This window comes from Lagopus muta, chromosome 3, assembly GCF_023343835.1.
Source record: "Lagopus muta isolate bLagMut1 chromosome 3, bLagMut1 primary, whole genome shotgun sequence".
NCBI classification, from domain to species: domain Eukaryota; kingdom Metazoa; phylum Chordata; class Aves; order Galliformes; family Phasianidae; genus Lagopus; species Lagopus muta.
Window position 1 is genome coordinate 38,983,698 of NC_064435.1, and position 24,952 is coordinate 39,008,649.

Consider the following 24,952-nt stretch of genomic DNA (forward strand, 5'->3'; position numbering starts at 1 on the left):
TCTCAGTCTGGATTTTCATTGTAGGTAACTAAAATTTGACCACCAACCAAGGGTGAGAGAGATAACAATTTGTAATGATTTCTTGGATTAAAAGTGAATTATATAGATTAATGATTTCCCATTATGATTAATGATTGCTTATGTATGTAAGAAACAGGCATTGGAAACTGAAGTTAGCGTCATGAGGATAGATAAGGTCTGAATAGAATTAACTGATTTCAGTTTGAGGGTTATCTGGATGGATCTTATTTCAGTGCTGCATGTTCCCACAGTGATGAGGAATACTGGTTGTCCAGAAAGCTGCTGGAATAGTATGGGTCAGTGCTCTTGAAAATTGGTCTTCCCTGATTTTACACTTCAGTTGGCACCACACAGGAGTGTTTGAGGCATGAATGTGGCTCTCTGATAAAGCTAACCTGCAGGATGTGTGTTGTGTGTGCACTGACTACTTGGCAAGTTTTCAGTCATCTGGACCAGGTAAGAGTTGGTTTGAAATGAGGCTCTTGGAATGCATGCTGGGTGAAGGACTGCGGTTTCTTAGTGCCAACTCTCACTCCATAAATAAGATCCTTGTGTCACACTTCTTGCTGATATAAGTAGAACCCTAGACTTCTTTTGAAGGTGCTGTAGAAGTTAGTTCTGTGGTTACAGTTGTAACATTGGGCACAAAGTAGTGAAGTGTGGATGGGGATGGTATATACCCACGCCTGCAAAAGCAGGAGTTTGTGGAGTATGTGGTTGTCATCAAGCAACTAACTATTGTTTGTCTATTATAAAAGCCTATTCTTTTGCTTTGCTAATGTTACTACATATATAAAAATGAGTGGTGTAATTGAGACAATAGTAGGGAGGGATGCTATCCAGAGGGACCTGGTTACCCTCAAAAAGTGAGCACGTGAAACTCTAATGTAGTTTAATGAGGCCAAGTGCAAAGTATTGTATGTGGGTTGGGACAGTCCCAGATATGAGTACAAACTCCAAAGATCTTGAAAACAACCCTGCAGAGAAGGGCTTTGGGGGTTCTGGTGGACAGAAAGCTCAATATGAGCCAGTAGTGTGCTCCTGCAGCCTGGAAGGCCAACAGAGTCCTGGGCTGCTTCAAAAAAAATGGTGGCCAGCAAGGAGAGAGGTGATTGTCCCTCTCTACTCTGCCCTCATGAGGCCTCATCTGGAGTACGGTATGCTCCCAAAGTACAGGGAGGATGCAGGCTGTTGGAACAACTCCAAAGGAGGGCCACAAAGAGGGCTGGAGGCTGGGCTCCTTCCTCTTCTATAAAGGAAAGTTGAGGGAGTTGGGCTTGTTTAGTTTGGAGAAGAGAGCTCTTGGGAGACCTCATTGCAGGTTTAGGTACTAGGAAGAAATTTCTTACTCACTGGCACAAGGTGCCTGGAGAGGAGGTGGATACCCTATCTCTGGAGATGTTCAGGGCCAGGTTTGATGGGATCCTGGGCAGCCTGATCTAGTGTTGGCAACCCTATTTGTGGCAGGAGACAGGAACTAGACAATCTTTAACATCCTCTCCAACCAAAGCCATTCTATGACTTTATCTTAATTACGCAGTCACAGTTTCCAAGCTGTGCAATGCTTGGTGCTTTCCCTCATTTTCCTGAGAAATTTGTTGTTGGCAGATAATAATTTAAAAAGTGGTGTTTCATTTACAGCCTGGTGAAGTATGGATACTCTAGTACCTGTGAAACATGTGAGCTCTGACACTTCCAGCCCTGACTTGCTTGGCCCAAGAGTTGTGATTTCACTGAGCCCCTTGGGTCAGTTGTACAGTAGAAAGCCTAGAAGCTTGACTAGCTAGCTAATCTGAACCAGGACTGTGAAATTCTTATGCCAGAGTTGGGATTTCTGCAGGAGTCAAGAGCACCTACTGCATCTTGCAGGTCCTGGAGAGCCTTGGCATAGCAGCAATTTGTAGGTACAAGAACCTACCCATGTGTAAGGTTCTCCACCTTCCATCCTATGACAGGCCTTATTCCTGTAGGCACTGGAAGGCCTTGGATTCACAGTCAGAAAACAGAGTTGTCCTGTAGCTTTTAAACTTCAGAAGCCTTTAAATTTCAACTAAGTTATAAAACTTTATACTGTGCCAGTTTTTAATCTGAAAAGTTCTGATTAGCTTTAGCTTTTACTGCTATGAGATAGACTGTTCAGTACTGTTCACCTATTAGAAGCTCACTTAACTTATTCAGTTGCTCCCAAAATCTAGCACAGACTTGCAGGTAGATGCTGTGGTGGCAGATACAGTGCTTCAGGGCACTGTGGTGACAGTGTGGGCACAGCTTGGTTTTGGGAAGAGAATGAGGTGCCAGCAGCTTCCTTCTCTTGCTCTGGTGAGTGGAGACTTAGAGATTACCAAAGGTGAGCTTTTATGGACCAGATGGCTAGCTTACTCCTAAAGCAAGGTGTTAAAATTTCTGCTGTTTACGTTACATCTTCTCAGAAGATTCTCTCTAAACTTTTGGTCCAGATTTACAGTATGCAACAACAATACAAAGAACTTGAACCTGGCACCATTCAAAGCAGAAGAGAGAAGGGAAAAGTGGAAGAACAGTATTGACATCTGGAGCTGAGCCATGGAAAATGCCTTACTATGCTTAGTACATGTTTATTGCTCCTGCAAGCTGTTAGATATGTAGCCTGGATGAAGAGGCAGACAGATTTTGGGCTAGAAACAAGGATGATCATTAATCATTTTCACTTCCCCTTAAATTCCAAAATCAATATTAAAAAACAAAACAAAAACAAAACAACAAAACAAACACCGGAAAACCTTCAAACACTGAATTGGCAATACCTGACAAAGTATTTACAGGTAGGCCGATAGTCATTTGCAGAAATTAGTGTCAAACTCACCCAACCAGTGAAGGGGCCCTCTGGTTGCACAGCACTCCTCAGGAAGCAACCTAGGTCCAGGAAACATCCTCTTTCTAGTAGCTGTCCCTTAAATGAGCCTATATGAACCCAGGGTGGTTCCATCTTGGGTCTACCCTTTCTGGTCACCTGAGGAACACAGTTGCAAACAATTTGCCTATGTTTAGTTCACCTTCACCAGGTGCTCAATCACCAGTTTGAGTTGTGATCTAATAGATCTACAGCTCCTTTCCTTAAGGTATGAATACTGCATCTGTAAAACTGTACTGAAGGTGCTAAAAACAGTATCTTTATTTAAGGATGTTTTTTGTGACCTGCTGCTTAGCCTTACTGTTGCTTGAAAGCTAAGTTACTCTATGATAAGGAGCACAACAGTAGAAATAGAATAACGGTTAGTTGTTTCTGCTCTTTGGTTGTATCCAAGAAAATTTCGTGCTCTGGGAACTTAATCTTTATTGAAGAGAATTTTTAAAGCTCTTCATATAAATGTTGGCACTGGCACCACATTTTTCTAACCTGGTAATATCACAGATTTTCCTAGATGAGCACAATTAGTCTTTGAGGAAAAACTAAACCTGCATCAAAGAGCCGTTCCATTTTTCATGAGTCATCTTGGTGTCCTTGACAAACAGGAGGGGAATCACCTCTTTGAAAGGGTTGATAATTGCAAGACAAGGGGAAATGGTTTTAAGTTGAGGGGAGATTTAGGTTGGATGTCAGGGGGAAATTCTTTACATAGAGTGGTGAGGTGCTGGAACAGGCGGCCCAGAGAGGTTGTGGATGCCCCGTCCCTGGAGGTGTTCATGGCCAGGTTGGATGGGGCCCTGGGCAGCCTGGTCTGGTATTAAATATGGAGGTTGTTGGCCCTGCATGTGGCAGGGGGATGGAGATTCATGATCCTTGAGGTCCCTTCCAACCCTGGCCATTCTGTGATTCTGCGATGTGTTTTTTTTTTTTCTTTTTAAAGGCTCTTCAGCTACTTTGCCTTGGCTGGATTCTGTGTAGAGACAAAGCTTAAAAACTACAGAACTTTTTTAATGCAGACATCAGCTATTTTAATAAAGCCCTGTACATCTGGCTCAACCATAACATTGTTGAAGAAGCCTCGTTGGTGGTTGTGGCAAAGCAAGTTAAAGCATATTGATTCAAATACTACAGAACTGTTACGTTTTTAGAATCTTTTCTTGCAGGAGAAGGTACTAATGATGCAGAACTGAAGTCAGTGTGCTTTAAGAAAGTGGTGCAAAATATGACGTTCCTGTTTTGTTTAGATGGCTAATATACAATTCATGTAGTTTGCCTGCATGGGGTTCACAGCTAATTGTTTGGTTGTGGTTGTATACAAATGCAGGGCAAGATACTTTAGTGATTGGTTAGATAGGTAAAAAATATCTGACTTGAATACTAAATGCAAAAATAATTTTCTTAAAACGTTCTTTTCACTTTTAAGATGTTTCAATGTTGCAACGTTTTTTTGCTTAAGAGATCATACGATGCTTTAATCTCAGAGAGCTGCTTTGGATTTGACTTCTCCAGCTAGCAGGCGTGAATCAAATGTTTCTTTCCTATCCAGATACGCATGTATGAATCCACTGCTGTTTGATTTTTTTTTTTTTGTCTGTTTGTTCTTTGAACTGCTTTCAATTCAAGCTTTAACACTTGATGGAGAATTACAGAGTGGGTTAACAGGTTGGTTAATTTACTATTTCTAAATTTTTCTTCAATACTTTAAATAATTTCCAAAAAATCATTGGAGGCATTTCAAAAGGCCATGTGAGGAAGGTTAAAAAAGGAATAAGTAGGATGTCTAATCACAAAGCTTTACATCATAATCAACATTAGCTGATAATTAAGAAACTGAAATACTGATGTCTTAAATTGATGAATTCCTTTTATAGGATAAATTCGTTGTATTCCATTTCTGTGGAGATTTCCATTTCCCTACCTTAATTAGTCCATCTGAATAGCCTTTATCTTGGGCCAAAGCTGAGCTGGAGCAAACTTTGGCGGTCTTGTGGGGACTAGGTGTTGTAACTTGTTGATAACAGCCTGTGGGTCCTGTTATGCCTCTGTGCCCTTCCTGGAGATGGAAGGAGCTTGGCTGAAGATTACTTGAATCTTCCTTTTTATTGTTTCCTAGCTGGATATAGTAGTTGCCAGCTTTGATAAGAGTTGTGAGGTGCAGCTCTGTATCGAGGATAAGTGGTGGATTAATCCATCAAAGCCCTGAGATCCTTTTCATACTCTGTTCACCATCTTGTGTCCATGTCATCAACACACAGTCTAAATTTTCTATTACCTGGTTCATTGCATGAGAAATCATGCATCAGTTATATACAGTTGCATGACAGACATCCTAGTCTCTTAGAATGGAACAGAGCTGATCTTCTGCCTTGCCTTTATCTTATGTAGTCTTCATTTGGATTTTTGTTTTAGCCATTATCTTTTCTTTCTGCCTCTTTCTTCCTTGTTCTGGAAGCATGGCAAGGTTGTTACTTTATCTGATGTCTTTTTGGTCATATAAAGACCTTTTTTTTCTCACTTTTATTTAACTTGCAAATGCTAAGTTGGCTGTTCTATCAAATTAGTGTATGAATTCTGTTTCCAAATGCAGCTACAGTTCCCAGCCACCCAGTGCTTTGTACAAAAAAGCTCTTCATTGAGAGGCTGTTTAAAACAATTAGGTAGATCTGCTGTCTACAGTCATCTTTACTGGATCATCTTCAGTGCAGCCTCAGATACCATCACTATCCTTCTCTCTATCTCTTTATTTTTGAAGTGTGAGGCCTGCTCATTTCTCATCTTGGACAATTACTCTTTCTGTCTAAAGTAACATTTTTCCTGTCAACCTGGCAAGAAAACAAAAACATTTAAAGTTGGCAGCTTGTTTAATAGGAAATTGCAAAGCAATTTCATTTCTATTGTGCATTTTGAAGATATGAAGAAAGATATTTTTTTTTTTTACAGTAATGGAGTAGAGTAGCTTGAATTTTAGTTCTTTTATTGCTGAAGTGTTGCAGTCTAGGCAGATACAACAAATCATGATTTGGGCTAAAAAAAGCTAATTTGTTCTTATGGTCTAATCCTACACCACCAGTTATGATAAATACATAAGATACTTGAAACCAGTAGGTTTTTAATACATTTATCTCTCTTTCCTGCCCCAAGATGGCATGGTAATCATCATTTTATGACATTTGTTTCTGAAGACCGTGTTCTTGAAGATCTTTTTTCATGCAGTGCTTGTAAAAGAAGTATTTTGTGTTCTTTGTGGTTGTGGCTTACAAGGTGCAGAATCCATGGCATAACCAGCATGGTACTTGAAAACTAATTGGTGTGCGTTGGGTTCCATAGCCAAGTAGAATTATGTAATGTACTCTCAAATTATGAAACAATTATGAAATGAAGTTATTAAAAATATTCCTTGTGTTTTGTTTCTCATCAGTTTCCTTTCGGTCATATGTTGGTAACAGTGAAATGTAAACCAGCTCTCAAGTAACATTCTGAAATGACCTCTGCTACTGCTTATGCAGGGGCTATTAATAACATATGAAAAAAAAGTTAAATCTTAGTTAAAATAAACTGTTCTGTGCCATCTATTTTGCTCAGTGTCTCAGGCTGAATTTCATTTGAAATTCCTATGGTGTGCCATCTCAAGCTATTTGCTTCTGCTTTGTGCCTGACCTGGATCCTACAGTAATAACTGAACTGGGAATATTCCAGAAGATTCCAGAAGAGATCAGTATATTGAGGATGACTGCTGAAGCTGCACTGCAACTCTTCACAAATTGTTTGGCATAAGTTGTAAAGAATTTATATCAGTGACTTTTTTCCCACCTCTGTAGATAAAACTGCTTCTTGCTTTCCTTTGAAAAGAGAACAACCAACAAGCTCCCTTGAGAACATGAGCTGAGGCATCACTGTAGTGCTCATGTTCTTCTAAAGGCATTTCACCATACTTCTGTACCCTGTCTTGAGGCAAATGCTGATTCCTAAGATGTTGAAGAATTGCTTGCTGTCCCACTTAGGCTTTTTGTTTTCTAGGAGGCTGGAAAAGAAATAGAGGGGTTTACATGGTCTGTTCTGAGTATACCTAATTTCTGCCAATTTACTTCCTTCTGTACTTAGATGTACAGCCTCCTTTTTCTTTTTTTCCACATGACTGCATGACCTGTTCCCTCCCCAAAGCAAAAACACCAGTCAAGCCAGAAGTCATGTTTTTTTCTGTTGTAGTTTCATACAACGTTTCTGGGGGTGAGAGTTGTTTCTTCTTCCTTCAGAACTATTTTTCATCTTTTCCTATTTTGAGAAGCTGTTAGAAATTGCAGATGAAACATGCCTGTCTCTTCATAAAATGACAAGTTATTTCCTATCTGAATTGCCTGGGGCAGGAATAGAACCAGATCTCTGAGGCTTGCTCATGACTTGATAATAGTACTCCTGTCTTTTTGCCTGTGCACTGAGAGAACATCATCTCATATACATATCCTGTGGGGCAGGATGTACTGGTTGGGCTCTGTAGGTACAAAACCATCTTTCTGAGGCCCTGATGTGCTGGTTGAATTCCTGGTATCAGACTTCAACTAATTTAACTGACACCTTATATACTTGAAACGCCAAGTATAACAATTTGTTTCACTTTCAGAGAGACTTCTTACTGATGATCAAAGGTTAAAGTCTTTTGCACTGACTTTTCTCCTTCTGGGTATTTTGTGGACTACACTGCCCAACTGCGTAGCAATTTGTGTATTTCAGTATCTCCTAGCTATGATACTTTGGATTCAGTAATTGCCAAAGAAAGTTTAGGCATTTACAGTGGGATCAAAGAATCATAGAATCCTTAGAGTTGAAAGGGACCACTGAGAGCCATCTAGTCTAGCTCCCCTGCAATGAACAGGAACATCCACAGCTGGATCAAGTTGCCCAGGGCCTTATCAAATCTTGCCTTGAAAGTTTCTAGGGACAGGGCATCAGATACAACACCAGATAACCTGTTCCAGTGCCTCACCACCCTCACTGTCATTATTAAACTTCTCTAGGCATTTGGGAATTTGCTTACAGTAAACATTACAATGGAAAAAACGTGTCCTTTTCCCAAAGATGTTGAAATGGCAGAACGGGAATGTGTCTGGAAAATACTAAGGGGACAGATGGTGTTTTTCTCTGCGTAGATTTGTTTTGCACAAGGAAGAAAGGATGAAGGTTACAATATTATTGGGACCTCCTGTCTAGTGTAATTTAATGACGCTTCTTAATTAATCCTGCAATGCTTAGTAAAGTTATGGAATAACTGCTGTTGCAGAATAGGATTTAAAAATAAGCTAAAAAGGCCATACAAAATTAATTTGTGTTCTGACATGAACATGTCTGAATGAACATGAACATGTCATTTTCTGTTATGAAAATAGCTGGTTTTAATCCAGTTAGTGGAGGCAGGTTCCTAGTTAGCGGGTCATCAAGCCACCATTCTTGGACAAGGTATCAAGCAGTCACTACTTGCTGTTCAATAGCAGAGAGCTCATCAGTAGGGCCCAGCTCTATGATGGGGCACCATGAGCAGTGTGTGGCACTGCTAGGGATCCCCAGGCTCACCATAGTGAGCACTATGCCAGTGCACCTTGGGACTCTGAGGCACCAGCTGTGTCTTGCTGCACTGCCCACAGCATAAGAACTACTCCTGATTTCATCCCTTATAAAGCATAATTCCGTGATCTCTTGTTCCCAAGGGCAGATCCTTGTAGTGATCTCTCCTGAGATGTGGGATTAAGACTAGACCTTTGTGTCTGCAATGATGATGCAGCTCTGTGAGACAAAGACATTCCTGAGTTTCCTCATGTATTTTTCCCAGGGCTTAATGGGTTTCCATGAAGAGCTATGAGTCTTTGAATTTGTAAATGCAGATAGTAGCAGCAAGGATACTGTAATTTATTTTTGTGATATTTTTGTATACCTGCTTACCTTCTTTAACAGTAACTGCTCCCACTAGTCAGCTCTTAAGATCATTTCAAGCAAAATCACCTAGAAACACCAACAGCTTCTCTTTCCAGTGGGACTTAAATGTATTGTCAAGTCTGTTTTCTTCCTCAAGTCACAATGGAAAAAAAAAAATAAACCAAAAACCAACCAAAAGAAAAAACACTTAAACGCACCATAAATCTGATGTATGAGAGATTTCAGAAAGTGCTGGCATGAAAGTCGTGTATTATGGGGAGGTTGTTAAAGACACATAAGCTGTATGTGTTATCTGTAATGGAGCTGATACCTCCTCACACAAATAATAATCCTATGATTGAGAAGCATGCATGCAACTACTAAGTGGGTGAGTAACCAGAGCCTTAGTTACCAACTGGTGCACTGTGTTTGTTTTTGGGTCAGATTTGTAGTTTTCTGGGGAAGGCTGCAGTACTGTGACACAAGAATAAAAAAGGAAAAAAAGAGTTAGGCTGTTACACACAACTACCTTTTGCATTCTTTTGTAGAGGAGCAAAATAGCTTTTGTAAATGTGGCACTTCATCATTATCTTATGACTGAGTCTTCTGTTTGGACTTGTATTTCACACAGAACGAACATAGTATGACAATATACTTTCCGTATGTAAATAAATACCTGAATTTGTTTTTGTCTTGTATTTGAAAGAATATGTGGTCAAATATGCTAGTTCTCACTTCACTCTTACCTAAGTGACTTAGGATGGTTATTTATGATTGCAAAATTCTATTTCTATGGTAATGTTCTCTTCTTGAAGAGAAATGTCATTTCTGCAGTCTCAGTTTTTTTCCCACCAAATTTGTTTTCCTTCTTTGAATAGTTTGTTTCTGGTGCAACTCCTATGATGTTTTGCTAGCATCACACAGGTATTCTTGTTTCATTGGTGCCTTTGCAGTGGTCTCACAACTTATTCAATGCATACAAAGTTGTAGATAGCACTAAGTAGGCTTAAAGTTGAGATAGTTTTGTGCTACCTTACTTATTAATCACACAGCCCTTGATGTCACTGCCTTTCCTATGCTGACTCATTTCACGTTAAGTGTAACAGCTGTGCAACAGTGAGTTCTGTTTTCCCTCCCCCATCTCAGTTGTTCCTTCTGTTTGGTCTTTGCAGCCTGACAGCACAGAACACAGTCCTCTGTAACTCAATTCTTGATTACAGTAAATGAGCACCATCTGTGTTCCTGATGAGAAAAACTGGTATAATCCTGCAAAAGCTTGTCATGCTTCAGAAGGTTACTGAATGCAAGAGTAGGATATATTTTGTATGTGTTTGTATTGCTAGTTTTGCTAGCAGAAAGAATGAAGTTCTCCTTTTTTTCTGGTACTGGAGCTAAGAGGTTAATTCCTGTTTGTGCTTGGTGAGACTTAAAAGTATGGCAATATGTTTTCCTGACATGAAGGAGTCTTCTTGCATGCACTCAGCTATGTAGCAAGACCTGACCAAGAAGCTTTGCTGTCTTCTTCCTGAGCTGAACTGCCCTGAAATGTTTCTGAAGTTTAATAAGTTGACTGTTAATGTAGCATAAAATATTTTTACTAGAATGTGTTTGGATTATGAGATTAATTTGTTTGCCATAACTAAATTGCTTAAATATAATGGTATAGGTAACTACTCTGAGCATGACACCAACTTTCCTGTATGCTTAAAATAATAACTGTTGAAATAATGATGCCAACATGAGTCCCTCCAGGAAAAGTAACAGAAGGCTGAAGAGATCAGAAGAAGGTCAGAAATTATAGTCACCATCTTTGAAAGCTTTTAGATCAGAGGAGCTGATATTGCAAACACATCATCTCTTGATGCATTGCTCTCTACCATATACAGGACACTAAATATTGAGGCAGAGACTAGAAGTCAGAGTAGTCTGAATACTTGCTTGAGGAACAGAAAGTGGGGGTTATATCTACCTCAGTGAATTATCTGTACAAATTAAAGCTCCTGTAGCAAAGGAGATGGGGTAGTTTTCTAAGAAGGCCAGGCTGGTGGTCCCAGTACCCCTGTGGTCACGGATACTTGGTTTCAAACTGGTCTTTCTAATTAAGCAGCTGAAATGTTTGAACATCAACATTCACAACCTGAGCAATCAAACCACTATTTTAAGGCTTGCTGATTTTTCTATTTAGACCTAAGTTTCTCAAATAGCTTAAATGCTTCAGAGTTGATGGGAACTCTGAAATATAGTAAATAGAATGGAAATTTAATCCCACCAGGCAAACCTGATTTCATCTTATAGGGCAATATAAGTTAATCCACTTAACACCTGGATAGGAAATAGCTCTTGTGCACACAGAAGAGCTAATATAATATTGTCTTGATTTTTAATGTTGTGGTTTATTTTTCTCTCTGAACTTTACTGTAACATTTCATCCACTTGAATAGAAGTGGTATTCAGTGGATAGATACAGAAGTTATTGAATTTGAGATGAAGTTTGCTCATAAAAATGCCCATGAGCACATTATGATTCCATCGGTAGTTTTTTGTTCTTTAATTTGACTTAATTTTCTGTTTAGAACTGGGTTTTGTTCCTTTCTGTGTTGTTATTGGCAGCAGTTATGTGATTAACTGATGCCATTAGTGAGCTTGATGAGCTGTTGTAATTATATAAGTCAAAATGTTTCTATTGTAGAGCTGTTACGCTCCACAAGATATATAACTGGGGGAAGAACTGTAGACCAGTGGATGGAGAGAAGGATTTGACTCTTGGGTAGCAGTAATAAATGAAGAGGATTGGGAAACTTATCTTAACCTAAGCATTATCTGAAATGTCAGCTCCAGACACAATGGCCTATTTTTATCTCTACTTTGCAGATATGAAATGCAATCTTTTGCAAATTATTTAGATTACAGTAGTTTCTCCCTGCCCCAATGCGGGCTGTTGCCCTTTTTGCTATGCTGCTTGCATGCTAGCAACATTGCACTTGTTGGCCTGAAATAGGGCCCATCATCCTGTATGTGCTGTACTAGCTGCAGAGCCTTGGTGGTTTAAATGCTGAGTACTTTTACATATAATTATATCTTGAATATGTGCAGTATTGTTTTCTTATTCTTGGAAGCAAACAAAATAAATGTGATTACATCCAAGACAGTAATTTATTACACAACCTAATTCTTAAACTGCAGCATAAACAGAACTGCCAGAAGTTGCAAGGATTTGGTAGGCGGGAGGCAGATCTCAGCATCAGGAGGGAAAAGCACAATAATTTTTCTTATGTCACACTTTTACCTGTGAATAGCTGACAGCTCCTTCTGGAATGAGGCATCAGCTCTGCAGCCCTTCTGGTTACAAGATGATAATCCGTTATGAGAGGTCCTTGACAAGCATTCTTTGCAAATCTGCAAGCTCTTTTCACACATTATCTTAAGAAACAGCAACTTCTGTCCTATTCTGGCAGAAGGACCTGATGCTTAATTCGTGAGCTTTGCTGGGAACATTCATGACCTGAGGCAAACCCAGCAGGGAATGTAAAAAAGGCCAGAGGTGCCAAATGCTGCTCCTCTGTAGAGGAGGAGGTCTTGGGCCTATAAACTGACTCTGTAGGTTACATTGTCTTGGCTTCTTAGTTGTATTTCCGATTCAGGAATTTCTATCGTTTCATGAGCTGATATGTTTCATGAGCATAGATAAGAGAAAAAAAGATATATATATATATATATATATTTCTGATATGTATCAGAAATATGATATATTTCTGATATATATAAAGATATATATATATATATATTTCTGCCAGCTTCACAATGCCTGGTTTAAACCATCCTTCTGGGGTATATTTGCAACAGGTTTTCAAAAAACAAGAAGTTATGGCTGCCCAGCAAAATGGGTAGCTGTACATCTTAAATCCTCTGATCTTCTGCAAGAGCTGTTGGAGCAGAGCTGCTGTTAGGCCATAGAAAGATTAACATCTATGGAAACAGCAGGTGTTTTTCACTGTCTGAGGAACAGCCATTCAAAGGCAGACAATTGCATATAAGAGCTCAGGTCAGAAGAGGAATTGAATCCTCTGCCATATCTGTAGTGGTGTCTTCATTTGCATTTGCCCCCGTATACATATATGTATACTGAGCCATATAATCTGCTTATTTTTAATTCTTTTTTATCTAGGTCCTTTATAAAAACAAACAAAACCCAAACCCAGAGGTTTCCTATGGGTCTCTGTTGAAGTGTCTTTCCCTATAATCACTATTACAGCACAATGTTGATTTCAAGTGTTTTGTTATTTGTTGGCGTTTCAATCCTTTTGAAACATGTGTATTCATGTTTTATTGTTCCTTTTTTTTTTTTTTAATAAAATCATTTGTTAATATGAATGGGTGCTCTAAGCCTGGTGCTTCCCTTTCTGTGAAGGTTGACTGAAATAAGAGAAGAAAGTGGATCAGTTATTTATGAGAAAGCAATCTTTTATTGTAATAGGCTCCATAATTTTATTTCCTGAATTATGTTCTTCTCAAGCTTGGTTTTCCTATGGAGTTAGTTGAAACAAAAACTTGTAATTGACAGTCAGCCTATAGCATTTAGATATTAAAGATGGTCTGGAAATAGTTGCAAGGTGGCAGAGATTTGATGGAAGACTACTGCTTTAGTAGTCGTCTTCAAATAAAACAGAAAAGGGTACTGATATGCACTCTACCTAGTTGGCTTGCATGCATTTCGTTTTTTGAAATGAAAGAATAACAATGGCTCTTTTTCTTGATTTAATCATGCTAAGGATAGAGAAACAACAGTGAATAAACTGCTTATCCAAACAAATTACTTTAGTCTATTTTTTCCTCTCTCTTTGTTTTGTTTTTCTATTTAAAGGTAGAAACAAAAAGCATTTAATGGAAAATTTAAGTATCCAGCATGTAAATTTTGAAAGGTGGTTTGCAATATGAGTTTTAAAAATGAAGTATGTTGATGTGTGAATACAACCATGGAAGGAACAAACATCACTATTAAGATTATTTGGCAAAAAAGAAAAAGCACAAGAAAAAAAACCACCACCAAACTAGTAATTTACCATTCATGCTTTGTGCAATACTTTGTGCAATACTCACACATACTTAGTGTGATTTAAAGTTTATTTAAAGCAAGAGCACAGGTTTCCAATCCTTTGCTATATTTTCATTCCTGTCATGAAAGACACCTTCAGATTATAGTTGCCCAAAGCGCAGCTCTCTACTGTTCTCTCTTGTGCTGAGGGACATGGTTTAGTGAGTACTATTGGTGATAGGTGGATGGTTGGACTGGATGGTCTTGAAGGTCTTTTCCAACCTTGATGATTCTGATTCTCCATTTGAGAGTACATGTTCTTCACTTGCTGGCTATGGACTGCTGTGTACAGAAGGCATGTGTTCTTGATATGTAGCATTCAGCAAAAAGCATGGAGGTCAAAACAGATTGAAGTCAACAGAGTTATTTTGATTAAAAAATCAACTGAGACAATTATATAAAGACTGTAATAATGAAGGCATAGTGAAACTCTAAGAATACAGAAGAGTTCTCAAAGGTGAAAAGCAAGATACATTAGGAATCTGTAACCATTTTATGTTGTTATAGCAGAAATACTTACATGATGCTCTGTATTACAGCATGAGCTCTTTCTGTGTCAGCACAAAGCAGTTCCTGATAGGGGGGTCAGTGCTGTAAACCTTGAGTCTTGGCCAATGGCAAGCCTGCCAGAAATGCTTGGATAAAGGCTTGAGGACTGAATTGACAACAGAATATGTGCAAAAAGTGTTTCCAGAGCATATCCTCATCTGCTTGACCAACAGCTCATCAAAGGGGAGTAATAGGAAATGCATCTCATACTTTTGTGCATGTCTGTAGCAATGCAGCATTTAATGACACATCCCCTGTTTGCATGAAGACTGCACTTAGCCCTGAAACTATAGTATGGCTTGTGTCTGAAGAAACCTTAAAAATGGAGAGCAAAGGGATGCCATCCACTATATCAGGCTGCCCAAAGTTCTATCCAACGTGGTCTTAAACGCCTCCAGGGATGGGACATCCACAGCTTCTTTGGGTATCCTGTACTGTGATACTTGGGTATCACTGCCTCATAGTCCTCGGAAGAATTTCCTCTGAACATCTGTTTCAAATGTTTTCTCTTTTAGTTTAAAACCGTGTTCATTTGGCCTGTCATTATCTGTCTTTTTAAAAAGTTATTCTCAGTCGTCTTTATAATCCCTCTTTAAGTACTGGAAGGCAGCTATAAGGTTCCCCTGGAGCCTTCTCTTCTTCAGACTGAATGAGCCCAGCTCCCTCAGACTTTCATTTTAAGATAGATGCTCCAGTCCTCTGATCATTCTTGTGGCCTCCTCTGGACCAGTTTCAACAGCTCTGCATCTTTCTTGTGCTGGGGGCCCCAGGTCTGGACACACTGCCTCATCTGAAGTACTATGAGGACAGAACAGAGGGGGACAGTCTCTTCCCTCACTCTCTTTAGATGTGGATCAGGATACTGTTGGCCTTCTAGCCTTCTACTGTTGGCTGGCTTATGCCAAGCTTTTACTCCACCAGAACTCCCAGATACTTCTCTGCAGGGCTGCACTCAATTAATTCTTCTCCTAGTCTCTACAAGTATCTGGGATTCTGGGATTGTCCTGACCTTGCACTTGGCTTTGTTAAACCTCAGTGTGTTCTCATAGACCTACTTTTCAAGTCCTTTCCATTGTATCAACTGTACCACACTGCTTGGTGTCTGCAAACTTGCTGAGAGTATGCTTGATCATACTGATAAAGGTGTTGAAGAGCATTGGTCTCAGTATGGATGTCTGGAAGACACCAATCGTGACTGGCCTCCACTTGGGCATAGAGACATTGGCCACAACTTTCTCGCTGTGTTCATACAGCCTTTTCCTTATCCACTGAATTATCCATCCTTCAAATCCATATCTTTCCAAATCAGCGATAAGGATGTTTGTGAAACCATATCAAAGACCTAAGAGAAATTTATGTAGATGACATTGATAAGTCCTCCCTTGTTGATTGAAGCAGTTTCTCTACTATAGAAAGCCACCAGATTGGTCAGATATGATCTGTCTTTGATGAAGCTACGATGACTGTTTTGGATCACCTTATTGTGCACTTAATGTAGCTTCCAGGAGGATCTGTTTTATGATCTTCCCAGGCGTTGAGCTTAGGCTCACTGATCCTGTAGTTCTGTGGGTCTTCCTTTCTCTCTTTCTTTGCACCCTTAACTCTCACTTAGAGATTCAGGGACCTGAAAAATATATGTACAAACACTCAGATGTTTGTATAGGGCAGGCTGTGCCAAAGGAGCGGTGGTTAGGAGTGAAGTGCGAGCAAAATAGATTCCTGGGGTCTGGTAGTGGCATGCAAATTAGTTGTGTGCTGCCTGTGCCTTCTTGTTGCTTAGATAAAATAAGGTTCTCTCTTAATGCGTGCAGTTACTGGCTCTGATCAAGAAGCAGTAAGAAGCTGGTTTTACAGAGAGGACAACAATCCAAACCCATGTATTTTAAAATTTAGAGGCATAATTTCTCTTTTCCTTGTTTCACTCAGGCTCCAAGTTAGGTGCAAATGAGAGAGAGTGAAAAGCATATAATCTCTTTCATGTGGTCAGGTTAGAAGAAATGTCCATGACATCAGAAATATAGTACTTCAAAGGATAGGTTTAACGAATGCTTGCTGGGCTGCTCTTCATCTATGCAGTAGTAAGAGAGTACAGTGATACTTGCAGGCTTTTTAAATGATGAAATGTGTGCTTGTGATTGAGCCAGTGCCAATTATTTAAAAGATGAAAAGAAGGCATGCTAACAAAACTGACTTTTTTTTTTTTTTAAAGAAAAAAGGAAAATTGAGATTTGAAGAGATTTCAGTTTTCTCAGCTCAACAATATATCAGTGATTGGTAAAAGGTTCAAGGTGAAATAAATACAGTAATGATTGCATCATAATTATTTTGCTTAATAAATAGATAGTGGGTAAACACCAGACTTGGATAACAGCTTTATATATATGCACTGTGCAATGCCTACTCGAGTACAATGGGCAGCAAGCATGTCAAAATCATCTTGGTAAATCTGTAATTGTTTCAGAGAAAGTTTTCCCACTATCTGCTCATTTTGGAACTGTCCATGTACAGAGGAAGTAATACATTGCCATTGAGATCTGTTCATGTCTGACTTTTGTCATGTAGAACAGATGTACATGAAAATAGCTTTTGTTATGAAGACAATTTCTTGTTACTGAGACTTCCAAAACACAAGGAGCTGATCAGCTGGAGTTGATAGGAAGAATTGTATGGGAAATGATCTGGTGCATCAATGGATTGTACCTCTCGATATCATGATTGCCTCTGTCACATAAAAATCTTAAGTATGCAGTTTGCAGGAAGAACACTGGTTATAAATATATATATATATATATATTGGATTAGGATGAAGAGAGTGTTTTAATACTATTCTGAAGGAAAACTGTTTCCATCAGAAAAGTACCTGCCAAATTCACCATGTCTGTGGCAAAGCATGGGGTAAAATCAATCTCTGAGCAGAAGGATGACATATGAGGCTCTGTGGTATCGATGGCCGTGCAGGAAAGAGCATAACAATAAACTAGTTTGGCAGCAATCCTTTACTTCTCTGTCAGGACTTGAGGAGGGAATATGAACCTTCAAGCTAGATAACAACCTAGATAACACTTTATTCTGTTGAAAAGCTAAATCAATAAATGTTTGTAACTCGCTGAATAGCTCTGTGGGTATTTTGACCCCATTCTTTTGGGAAATAGCTGTTGGAAAATTACTGTGCTGTGAATAATTTGGGGTATAATTTATCTGAGGGCTCCTTGTAGTAGCATACCTTGGAAAAATGTGTTGCAGGAGTTGTTTTGTATTTTCTGGGAAGTGAAGCTTTTTATCAGTGGAACTTGACTCGCCTGCTTGGACAATTTATGGTGTAATAACTAAACTGTGGGCTTATGGCTCCCTTAGTGACTCATTTTACTCCCATAATGCTCTTTCCATATTGAGTAGCCTTCCCAGTGTAGTAGCAGGTTACTGGAATAGCAACACAGGGAGATTGTCTGTGGCACCAGGAGAAGCTCTGTACTTGCTGAGGTCAAAAGTTCATTTGGTACAGAAAGAGTAGGCAGCTCCAGAATAGCAGGCACAATGGGAGAGCAATATAGTCCTGATAATTTCTTGAAATGTGTTGATGGAATCCAGTAAAGTTCATGGACCTCTGGAACCTGAGGGTGTTTGTTTTTGTTTAGGACAAAATCCTTCTCTAGTAATTTCCAGATTTAATTTATTTTGCACAGATTCATTCATTGCCCTTTTGAACCCAACTCTTCACATTTGTAGCATACCATGCCAGGGTACTCCAGTCTAACCACCTTTAGCACTAAGAAATTGTAACTATAGAAGGGTTTATTTTTGTTTATCTCCAGAATTGTTATCTCCAAAATTGTGCCATGTAAACACAGACCTTTTGTTCCCCTTAGGGGACCATCTTTATATTCGTAGCATTGTATTCAGGACAGACATTGACATGGAGCCTCCACACAGCCAAATAAGCATGGCGAGGAGACAATATTATTTCTCAGAGTGTGAAAAACTACGGTCATTCCAACCAGTCTTCCAGAGAACAATTTTTGCTGTTTTATCTTTGACCAGTTAGCGTTCAGTTGGAAAGAAATTACACATTTGCTACCCTTTTGTGAGGATGAAAGCAGAGACTCGAGGTATTTCCCCTTGTAGCTCAGAAATCTTCTTCCTGAACTGAGTGAAAACACAGCTGTGTTGTTCATTGAGTAAATCCTTGTGAAGAACCATAACATCTTTAAAAACATATAAGTTTATTGGTTTTTAGGTCTTGAGAGATACTACTAGTTGAAATCTCTAACTAGAATGGCAGTATTTCATGTAAAGAAGGAGAGCTTCATTCAGTCCTTCAACAAAAATTGGTCTTAAGTTGTCTGTTGGCTTTCCTAGAGAGCAGGTTAGGGGAGCATCTATCCAAGGATGAATTGGATTCTATCTCATTTTCCTTGCATTCTGTGTTGTTGCTTCTGAATTTTCCAAAATATATATTCAAAGCAGAACAGGACACTGAATGATTTGCACTATAATTGCCAATATTTCATTAGCATTATGTTCTTGAAGCTTACTCTTAACTGCAAATGTCTATGAGCATAAACTGTGTCAGTAGTGTTGGCTGCTATAAAAGTGAAATCCAGTACAGTCATGGTAAAACAATCCTGCCCAATGCCAAGTAATATTTTGAAGGCCTTTTGTTTTATTGATTTTTAAAATATGAAGCCTGAGTGCCACTGTCTGTAACTGAACTTTTAAATAACGTAACATCAGAAAAAGACAAACAACAGTCATAAAAACAGCAGTTGCCCATCTAGAGAAATAAAAGCAGTGTTTTGCCACTATACCTAGGGAAAAAGATCAACTTTTTCGCTCAAAAGAAGTGGTAAACAGGAAGAATCTTGTGATTTTGTTTAATAATATGTATATATTATTCTAGGCAAAGGGAGAAACAAATCCCCAAGTGGAGATGATTTAGTATAGACCATTCTCTTCATACACTTTTAGCATTGCTAGTGAAGTGATGGAAGTGACTGTCTTGCTCTTCTCTGCACTGGGTAGACCTCATCTTGGGTGCTCTTTGGGCACCACAGTACAAGGACATGAAACTATTAGAGAGTGTCCAAGGAAGATGGTGAAGGGTCTGAAGGGCAGCCTGAGGACAGGCTGCGGTCCCTGGGTTTGCTCAGCACAGAGCAGAGGAGCTGAGGGGAGCCTTCATGGTGGCTGCAGCTCCTCACAGGGAGTGGAGGAGCAGAGCTGAGCTCTGCTCTGTGTGACAGCAACAGGGCCGAGGGAATGGCATGGAGCTGCGTCAGGGGAGGGCAGCTGATGTTAGGGAAGGGGTCTGCACCAGAGGGTGGTGGGCATGGAACAGGCTGCCCAGGGCAGTGGGCACAGCCCCGAACTGCTGGAGGTCCAGGAGTGTTTGAACAACTCTCTCAAACACAGGGTTTGAATTTTGGGTAGTTATATGGAACCAGGAGTTGGGCTCAATGATCCTTATGGGTCCCTTCCAACTTGGGATATTCTATGATTCCGTCATTCTTTTTTCTGAATGAATGGTCTTGGTTTTCATTGTGTGGATGACTGAAAAGAGTTCATCCTCTCTGGATCTGTCTGAGACCTGGAGCTTTCTCAGGTCCTATGGCCAGCAGCACTGAAGATGCAGGTGCGGCCATCTGACACTTGAGGCAGACACGTTCAATGTTGGCATGCTGCACATGCCTCAGCAAGCAGCTCACAGGCCCTGTGTGAGCCTGAATAGACTGGAGATGTGGGGTGTTTGGACTGAGCATCCACAGGCTTGGCAGTGTCTAATATACAAGCAAACCCATCAGATTGTACATCAAGAAGAATTTGTATTCTGTGAACATCTTGTAAGCACAGATTTTTATTTTTCTTTTATAAAGTTAAAGTTGATAGATTCATCTTGGAGCTTTGCCACAAGTACAGCTTCAGTGCATGTAAAGGATTGCTTGTATCAGCAAGAACCCCACTGGTAAGGATGGTGGCTAAAGGAAGTGGAAATGAAATGGAAAAAAGCACTCTGTGCTGACTGCATTTTTAAAGCAGTTTGTCTTAATAATAATCTGTGCACTCTACAGAAAAATAATAGTGATATAGGAATTGAAAAACAAAATAACAATAACGAAAAAGCAAATTCCCCTCCTCTGCTCCTGAAAAACCTGAAAAAACTAAAACCCCACAGAGTTAAATATTCAGTGAATATGTATATGCCAGCTGGATGTTATAGGCTTGAAAATACTGCTGCCTGCAAGGAAGAAATCCTCCTCTGCCTAGCTGTAACTACAAAGATTATGTCATTGTAAAGAAAATACTTGGGTAAATTCAGAGCATCCCATGGGGAAGGAGAACTGCCTTGCTAGCACACCAGCTTGTTTTCCCATGTCCGTGAATACCAAAGACCCATGAACGCTGAAAATAAATCTGGTATCTTGATGTTCACTTGTGGATAGATAGACCACCAGACACCTTCTCTGTTAATCTTGTGTAATCTCCCACTTGCATTTTGACAACTAGGGTCAGCATGATAAATGTACTCTAGTCTGAGGGCAAGAGCCAGGGATGGTGGTGGTGTAACCTCTATTTTCTTTTGGTGTCTTCAAGTACTTTTCTTGTGAGAGGTCTGTTCTTTCTGTAAAATCTGATTCTGCTTTGCAACGTTTTCAGGAAAATACCAAAATAAGTGGGAAAAACTTGTTCCAATTCCACTAAAATAGTGGAAGTTTTCCTGGTTATATATGTGAATTTTGGGCTGAACTGTTGACAAATGCTGGTCTGGAGCTGAGTGTATTCAGATGCGTACAGTGTCAGAGTATATGGTAAAACTTGCTGGCTTCAGGTTATTCTATATCTGGAAGGAGTCTATGGCTTTTTTTTTCTTTTACATTTTTTTTAGCTGCTTCTTTCAGTTATGCAAACAGTTTTGTGAACTTTGATAGCAGTCCTCAGCACATTAAAATATTTGCTGTTGAAATGTTAAGTCAAACACTAACCTGAATATTTTTAAAGGTCATAGACACTGAAGGAAAACATAGATTACATACACCTTTCTGAACTGTGTTTTTTTTTAAATATGGAATCCTGGAGAATATAGACAATGCTGCAACTAAAACACATAGGGCAAAATCTAATTTTGTATTACAGGAATTAAAAAGCGTGATGATCTTTCCATCTTCCATCTACCTTTCATAGACAATTACAAAAAAATATTCCAAAAGAATGGTAATGATTTTGTTTTAGGAGAAGCTCTCAAGGCATTTAGTAATCTACCTTTGCACTGTTTTCTCCATCACTGTGAGGTCCAGGAGCAATTCTGGGTAAGTGCCCCAGTGGCTTAAATTAAAACCAGGGTCCAGGAGCAAAATTGTGCAATTAGGGCTGAATGCTGCAATGGATTCTCTGGCTATGGCACTGCAGCTCTGCAAGGCTCTGAAGAAGTGCTCCAGCTGCTACAGCAACAAGGCACATCAGATATGCAGGCTTGCTCAGCTAAATTAAATTATTGTTTTATACTGGGAAGATTCAGTTGTATCTGATTATTGTTAATGTGTTAAATCTCATCTTAATTTGTTTCTTCTAGCTGTTGGCAATATGTAAGTTAAATATTTATGATATTGACAGTAGTTCTAAGCACTCATCTATTTATAAAATTGTGAGCCAATGGAATTGAATGGAGTTTAATGCTGATGCTTCTAGATATACTATGTTCTTCTAGTTCATGTTCATGATCAGGAATTAAATACCCATGTGGAAAAATAGATTCAGCAACAACATCAGAGGGATAATTGTCCTATGTTTTGCTGCTCCAAGCAATAGATAGAAAGCCTCAGAGAGAATCAGAATGTTATAAAGCTTGTGCTGGTGTCAGTTCTTAGAGGCAAAGGCAGGCATTCAGGGCATCAGCATGGGGCAGTGACAAGCTCTTGCCTGTGCCTGTGGGAATCCAAATGTCCATTGAGGTTTTGGTACATGGATCCATCATCATCATATAAAAAAATGCAGGAGGATTATTTGGTCTTGTATTTAATGACTGTTAGCTCCCAGCTTGTTAATTTGAAGACCAATCCATCTAATTCCATCTAATCTCTGTGATCTAGGTGATTTTTTTCCTCCCTCTTACTTCCCCTTATTTGCTAATATTAAACACAGATGATGGTGGTGCAATTATTTCTTTCAAGGTAATTAATTCAGAAGTTTAATAAAAAGTACTTATCAGCTACAGTGGAAAAATCTAATGAGATCAAATATAAAATCTTTTCCTCACTAATGGGGGAGAGGATTTGTGTTTTTGTTTGCTATGAGAAGATGAAAGAACTTCATGTATGTTAGAATTTGGACGGCATTAATTTTATTTCTCTCAAACACAGCCATAGTATACAATTATTTCCAGTCAGCAGAGAATCGTAGTGTTGAGTTTCATTAAAGAAAACAGACTGGACGTTAAGAAAACGTTCTTCAGAGAAAGGTTGGTCAAAGAATGGAATGAGCTGCCCAGGAAAGTAGTGGCATCTCTGGAATTGTTTAAGGGCCACATGAACACGGCACTGAAAGATGTGGTTTAATGATGGGAGTTGGTAGGTCACTTTGATGGTTAGATTTGATAATCTTAAAGGCCTTTTCCAACCTTACTGGTTCAATAATTCTATACCAGTCACTGCTTTGAATAGAAACTGTCCAGCAGAGTTGAGTTCTGGATGACTTCTAGCTTTCTTTCACTCCTGCTATAAGGAGCACTCAGCACCTTACACACCTTGATCAAAACAGTTGTAATTAATGAGTTGGGTCTGTGTTCTCCAACATTTTTAGCTGTTTATCTCCTACTGTTTTGGGTTTTTTTTTGTCATTTCTGCTTGGAGAAGGCCAACATGGAAAGAAAAAATGCTTGAACTGTGTCTAAATGAAGAACCTTATGTGTTAGCCTTTGAATATATTATAAATCTGTCTATATGTCCTTTTCTGACGTAATATTACTTCTTGTTTCTGCGAGGCAGGAGTTAACTTTCTGCTCTGAATCAAAATCATTTTAAAAACTTTGTGGTGCCAGCAATGACTGGGTTACAATAGTTATAATTTATTGATTTCACAGATTATCATCATCTAGACTACATTCAATCCTGTAATTAGAATTTCCACTGTGTAAGCATCTGGTAACAACACAGCATCAATGCTCGTAAGGCTCTAGGTGCAAAGCATTTCAGTAATTCCAAAAAAAAAGACTGCCTAAGTCCTCTGTGAGGATGCTAGCAGAGGCAATCAGGGAGAAAAGCACCATCTATTCCTGCAGCTGTGAGGCTGTTCATTCATCAGCATGTTTTTGCAGTCTGGAAATACAGAAATTACGCTTTCATGTCTGAGCACCTCCTTGACTCTTAAAACCACATTTTGCACAATCTGGAGCTATGGGGAATGGAGATATGCAAAGAATGATGTGATTTGAGTGATTTAGGCATGATTGTGAACAGCAGGACTGGTTAACAAAAATTAACTGCGTGTGCTTTTAAATAGACAGATGAAAAATGGGAAAGTTCTCTCAAAGTACTCATTTGCCTCAAATGAAAAAAAGAAAACAACAAAACAAAATTCACAGCAAAAGCAACCAAACATTCTGAAAAACTCTAACATTATTCCACTGAAAAGAAGAACGCTGTGTGGCCTAATTAAAAACAAAACCAATCTGTCACTATGCTAATATTCATTAACTTGTCAGAGTGCTACAATCTGGACAACATCAAATTATGATAATTAGCACTTCTGTGATGTGACTGCTGAGAACAACACAGCTTCTGTGTTCTGCCTCTTTCTCTCTTTCTGCATTTTCATTTGTTTCTTCTGCTGCGTGAAACCTTCCAGGCCATATGAATGTCTATGGGAGCTCACAACCCCCCAAATGTGATTATGCAATAACTTGAAATGACGGAAAGTCAACGTGAGTTTCTCAAATGGTGCTGTATAACACCAAAGTGCTATGAGTAGAGTTACAGAGCCTCTTGTTCCAAACCTCTCGTGTTTGATGTAGCAGCAAAACAAGTAGTGTGAATTGCCTTCCCTCTGCCCTGGTTCTGCCCAATTTGTGCTGTTGTTGTCCTTTGGGGAGGTCATCAGGAAATCAGGCCCTGCAGTGCTTGGCTGTGAATTTGCAGCTCTCTTCTGTGTGCTATAAAGGAATGGAAAACCTCTGTGCTGTGCAGCAGAGCCTTGAATCTTCATATGCCCAGTAGCCTCATATTGCAACTACAGACTAAATCAACTCTGTAAAAATGTGCATGATGAAGTGTAATTTACAAGGCAAAATATTTCAATTCCAGTTAGCACTGGTTTCAGACTTGTATGCGGGTACTGAGAGTACATGACTTTTCTCCAAGACAGGGCAGCCAGCTCTCTCTTAACCATTTACTTCTGTTGTGAGGAAGATATCTTCTGCCATCTTTTTCAGAGTGCCTTTTGAGACATCCTGGAAGGCTGAATACTACAAACTGCAGTTGTTGTTGCAGAAACTGGAATATCTTGTGTAGGCA

General features: G+C 39.3%; 1 protein-coding gene across 1 annotated transcript in view; it reads right to left on the reverse strand.

Annotated features, from left to right (window-relative positions):
- Nucleotides 1-24,952, reverse strand: part of RGS20 (regulator of G protein signaling 20) — a 121,117-nt gene that overhangs the window by 87,737 nt on the left and 8,428 nt on the right. The gene's annotated exons all lie outside the window — the stretch shown is intronic.